Below are 5,374 nucleotides of genomic sequence, written 5' to 3' on the forward strand. Positions count from 1 at the left end.
ACCTGGATAAGAGGGAAAATAGTGTTTTTCCCCCTAGATTTTGTCATTTACCTCCAATAAAGTGATACAAAATAAATTGTCTTCGGGCGTTGTTGATTCTGGTTCATACGGGTGCATGATAAATCATCAATGCTTAAAAAATATAGGCATTTACGTGTCATGGCCACCTCCTCTCCTCTGCAAGTTGGGCATGCATTCTTCAATCGCAGCCACTTCTGAACGCAATGAGGGTGATAGTAGTGCTCGCAGTCGAGGAGCGTCAGAGTCTCGTCGTCGACGAAGTCCTCCAAACAGATCTCACAATCGCGCCTGTCGGGCTGCCCTTGCACCAGGTTCGGCGCTGTGTAGTTCATGGTCCTCAGCGATGCGATCTTCTCTGCATCCGCACCCCGCGCCGGCGGTGGGTGCTCGATCTACCGCTGTGCGCGCCTCACTGCCTTGCGCCTCTGCATGTACAAAAGACGACGAGGCAGATGATAATTGCTAAAACTATCCTTACGACTACCCAGAGGATGTCGCTCACCGACGCCCCTCCCGTCTGCTGGGAAGAGGGACCGGGGACGATGTCGATACCCCTCGCCATAATGCATGAAAAAAATTATACAATAGAGCAGTGGCGGAGGGTGGACCCCCCCCCCCCCCCCCTCCCCTCCAGCTTTGGAGAAAAGTTTGCCTTCGAATCGTCATGTTTCACGTGGTTTGCTGTAAAAGCAGACAATATTTTGCCGAGGTAATATCACTGGTAGTCACACAACTTGCATTGGATGTGCAGTTTAGTGCTACAACTTGCAAAATACGTCTTTTTGGTCAGCTAACTTGCATTTCGATGTAGATACGGTCACTCCATGCATATTCGGCACTTGCGAGGCATGCCACGTCTGCATGGGGCCTCTGTCAGTGACTGAAGACGCTCGTAGCAACCAACGCGTGGTAAACTTGCACGGACCCCCCGAATCTGTCTGTCAGGCGTAGAGATAATAGCGTTTGCTATAGAAAAGAGGTGGGTGGAGATATTTGAGCTGAATCTTCTCATTACCCAACTGGCTATACGGTGTCAAGTAATATTGGCAGGTCCTGGGTTCGAATCTCATGCCACTTTTTTTTTGAATGTTCTGTATTACATCATGTGAATTTTGCCAGAACGTTTAGTGAATTTTTGGACCGTTTTGGCACAGGTTTCAACTGAATTTTGCCACAGTTTTCAACTGAATTTTGGCACAACTTTGTACAGAATTGAACAATGAAAATAAGACAAAAATCTGAATTTTTGGACAGTATTTTGGCATAGGTTTCAACTGAATTTTGCCACAGTCAACCTGGTAATCCATGTTTATTGCTCTCACTCCCACAGAAAAACCCATTGTGGTGTATCTCAACAGTAAACAACCCATCAAAATCACCTGCATTGTTAAAATAATAAAAATTGAGTAAGCAGCGTACATCAAATGTAATGAAGAAAATATACTATTAAGAACTAAATCAGTACAACAAAAGTATAGAAGGAATTGACATCCAGTTAACACATTATACATACAGCTGCTCATTCTCCCTAAAAATTCAGCACGCAATTCGCACATAGCAATTTCAGTGTCAAACTCAGAGTACACGCCTTCAGTGTGAAGAAAATTCAGTTTACTGTTTTTTTTCAGATATTCACAGTACAAACAACATAAAATCCATCTCAGAAACATCACGCATATTCGACTACATAATGTAAACAATCAGGATCATATCATAAACCATACCGAAACAACGATTTTATCGGACTTTTACACACACATAAAGCTGCCTCCTTTCATAACCCCTTCCTAAACCCTAGGTCAATTTGCGAACATGGGAGCTTGACTTTCTAATCTAATGCGTACAGGGGAGCTGAACCCTAGCGCCATCCAACATCTGGTAAGAACCCTAAGGGAGCAGAATCGGACCAAACAGGGCACAACGAAGATGGCGGCACAAACAAGACGGCGGGAATCAGCGGAAAGAAACCAGACTAGAGCAACGAGGGGCGGACGTACCATACGAGGGCGCTGCTTTGTTCGGACGTCGGCGACGTGGTTAAGTCATCTCCTCCAACGACGGCCGCCGATGCGCCGCCGCCTCCGCCTCTGTTTGATCAGGAGACGAAGCAGCGGGGAGTCAAACTGAACAACCAGCGAGTTTGGGGTGCCGAAAGCAAATATGCACGGGTTGCCTGTTCCCGCCATTCTAGGGACTTTTTTGCGGAAATAATAACAAGTTCAGGGGGGTCCGTGCAAGTTTACCACGCGTTGGTTGCTCCAGGGCCTCTTCGGCCGCTGACAGTGGCCCCATGCAGACGTGGCATGCCACGCGAGCGCCGAATACACATGGAGTGACCGTATCTGCACCGAAACGGAAGTTAGCTGACCAAAAAGATGTATTTTGCAAGTTGTAGCACTAAACTGCACGTCCAATGCAAGTTGTGTGACTACCAGTGATATTACCTCTATTTTACCTACATAAAACTTTTTCTTTCACAGTCAAAGTTGTTTTTAGGTTGCCAAATTTTTGGTCTACTACTACTGTTGAAGATGCTCTAATCTGCGCTATGTGTTTGTGAATGCGAGGCCATTTCTGATGGCTGGACGCGTAGGTGAAGCTGGGTCAGATCCATGCGCCCTTCACCACATAACCCCACCTGGCGGGCCGGCCGGCCTCCAAGCTGGTCCAATAGAGAGCGACACAAGTAGATGGACAACAAGGACGGCCGGACGGTGACCAGTTGCTGCCTGCACGATCCAGAACGTGGCCGGTGCGCCCTACCCTACTGTCCGGCCGGCACGCGGCAGGACTCCCGAACTAGCCCAGGCAACCTGTTGTGCCGACAACGCCGTCCAAGTTTACTATACTACTCCTACATGGAGCCATCCAGCTGCCGACATGACCGACCTCCCCCTGTATCATCACATCCAAGATAGAGAGGGATATTGCCACTTGGACCGCGCAAAACGCTAGGCGTCTCCCAAACGCTACTCGCTCGGGGCATGCAGTTCTTCGGTTTACACTAATAGTAAAAAATGAAACTTTTTTTCGAGGGAGCTGGCTACTTTATCGCATTGGTAATCCTGTTACATCGTTTTCAGGGGCCCCGCTAAGAAATCTCTGGGGCTCGTCAACCCGATCACAAAGAAGAAATATTATCAAAAGTAAATTTAGTTAAAAGACGGGCTGCTCCATCCACTCCACGAAAACAATGAATAAAATGAACGCCGCCAATCATCCCAGCCATCATGAAGTAATGGATACCAGTTTGCCTCACGGCGGCAACCAGAGCCGATTGTCACAAGGTATTCCCATCAAACTACTAATACCATGGCCCATCGCAGTCAATATTAGCACCATTTTCCCTCAAGTGAAGTGGCACGAATCCCAATGGTTCCTCGTTACGTTGCTCCCCTCAGCTTTCATGTCAATTGACTCGTACGTTCATCCACCTCTGTGCGAGAATCTCGATTGACTGAGCTTGGAGAAAAGCATCGTCTTATGTTGTTTGACACACAGGGGCATGGTTAGTTCCCGAGGCCTCTCATTTCAAGATTGTGGGATCTATTGGATAGAGCATTGGATGACGAGATGACAAAGGAAGAGATGACATATCCTTCAAAACTAGCTAGTCGTGCAGTTGAAGCAGATGGTATTATATATCCATGAAAGTATAGGCTTAATTATTCCATGAAGATATGTATGCAGCGTCAAATTGAATGTGGTGGGTGAAATTGTGACCCGTATCTATGAAGTATGCATTACACACGAGACGAGAGTGTAGAAAAATTGACTCAAATCAGGAGATATAGCTATTGGGACAATAAATACATATCGTTTGATTCTTTCCATTTTGCAAAAAGATATACATAATTTTCAGAAGTGATTGAAAGATGATCCTGTGAGAGCCTCTCTCTTTTTGTTACTCCCTCGGTCTTTTACATTCATTACTTGATCATTTCCGCATTCTTTTCACCCCCACAGAAGGGGTTTTGTAAGCCGTTTTGCATGCATGAAAGTGACCATAAATAGCCAAGGTCGGCAAAGATTCATTTACCATTTCAAAAAGTCAAAATGTTATGTAGCTAATAATATATGTCTAATTCACATTGTATTTTACCGCTCGTCTTGCATAGATGAGAGTTTCAAAATTAGATCCCACTTTGATATGTTTCACCAAAATAATCAAGATCAAAAGTTACAAACATTAAGGTGTGAGTTATTAGACAATATTTTCACATATTCACTTACTCTTTATTGGCTTCAACAATCAATCTCGTTTCAGTTTGTTAGAGCATCTAATATCGACGGGCCTTATACGTGGATACGGGCCGAGAATTCAGAGGTTTGAGGGCGAAATCGGCTGCATCCGTACAGACTCCTCAATTGAAACTGTAAATTACAAAAAACATTCCTAGGCGAAATGAATGACACACACTACATACATAGTTTGATCATTCCTACATTTCAAAAGTTATTTTACATCGGAGCTACCCTAAACTTGCCGCCGGTGAACACATACATAGTTCGATGCCGCCCTACCCTAAACTTGCCAAAATCAGAGCTCTCCGGGTGTGGCCGTGGCGGCGCTCACTCGTCATCGGAGGAGGAGACAAGATCGATGTACTTATTGGCTTGCTCCTCGGCTTCGCGGCGCCATCCCGCCTGCTTGGCGTCAAACTCGTGCGCGGCGGCGAGCGCCTGCTCGAATGGGAGGTCATTGAGCCCCATGTCCCGCCGGCGACGCGCGTCCTCCTCCTCCTACTTGCACGCAGCGCACTCAGTGAGTGCCGCTTTGAAGGCGTCCGCGACGGGCCCGACTCGGTAGTCCTCCGAGCCGATGACGCCGCGGCCGCGCGGGCGCTCCTTCCCCAGCTCCCTCTTGACGACGCGAAGTGGAGGAAGCTCGCCGGGCTCCCTCTTCACTAGAAGTAGCGGCGCACTAGAAGAGCTCGTAGTTGGTGTACCGTTTGTCCGAGCGCTTGAGCACTGCGTTGACAATGATGCAACACTCGCGCTCCGGGTCTTGGCCCCCACTGCGCTGGCCAGAGCTTCACATCGTCGCAGATCGGTGGGCGGGGAAGGCGGATTTAGCTCACCGGTGGCGAGAAATCGGAGAGGGGATTGGGGAATCACGATGGTGGGGGGATAGGGTTTCACCCTGTATACTCGCCGCAAACCTGTAGATATACCGGGGGGCGGTTTGCGGGCCACCGTATTATATATCCATGAGAGTAGAGGTTCAATTATTCCACGAAGATATGTATGCAGTCTTAAATTGAATGTGGTGGGTGAAATTGTGATCGCATATCTATGAAGCCCGCACATCACACGTGAGTGTTGAAAAACGAACTCAAATCATGAAAGACAA

Source organism: Triticum dicoccoides, chromosome 4B (genome assembly GCF_002162155.2).
Source record: "Triticum dicoccoides isolate Atlit2015 ecotype Zavitan chromosome 4B, WEW_v2.0, whole genome shotgun sequence".
NCBI classification, from domain to species: Eukaryota; Viridiplantae; Streptophyta; class Magnoliopsida; order Poales; family Poaceae; genus Triticum; species Triticum dicoccoides.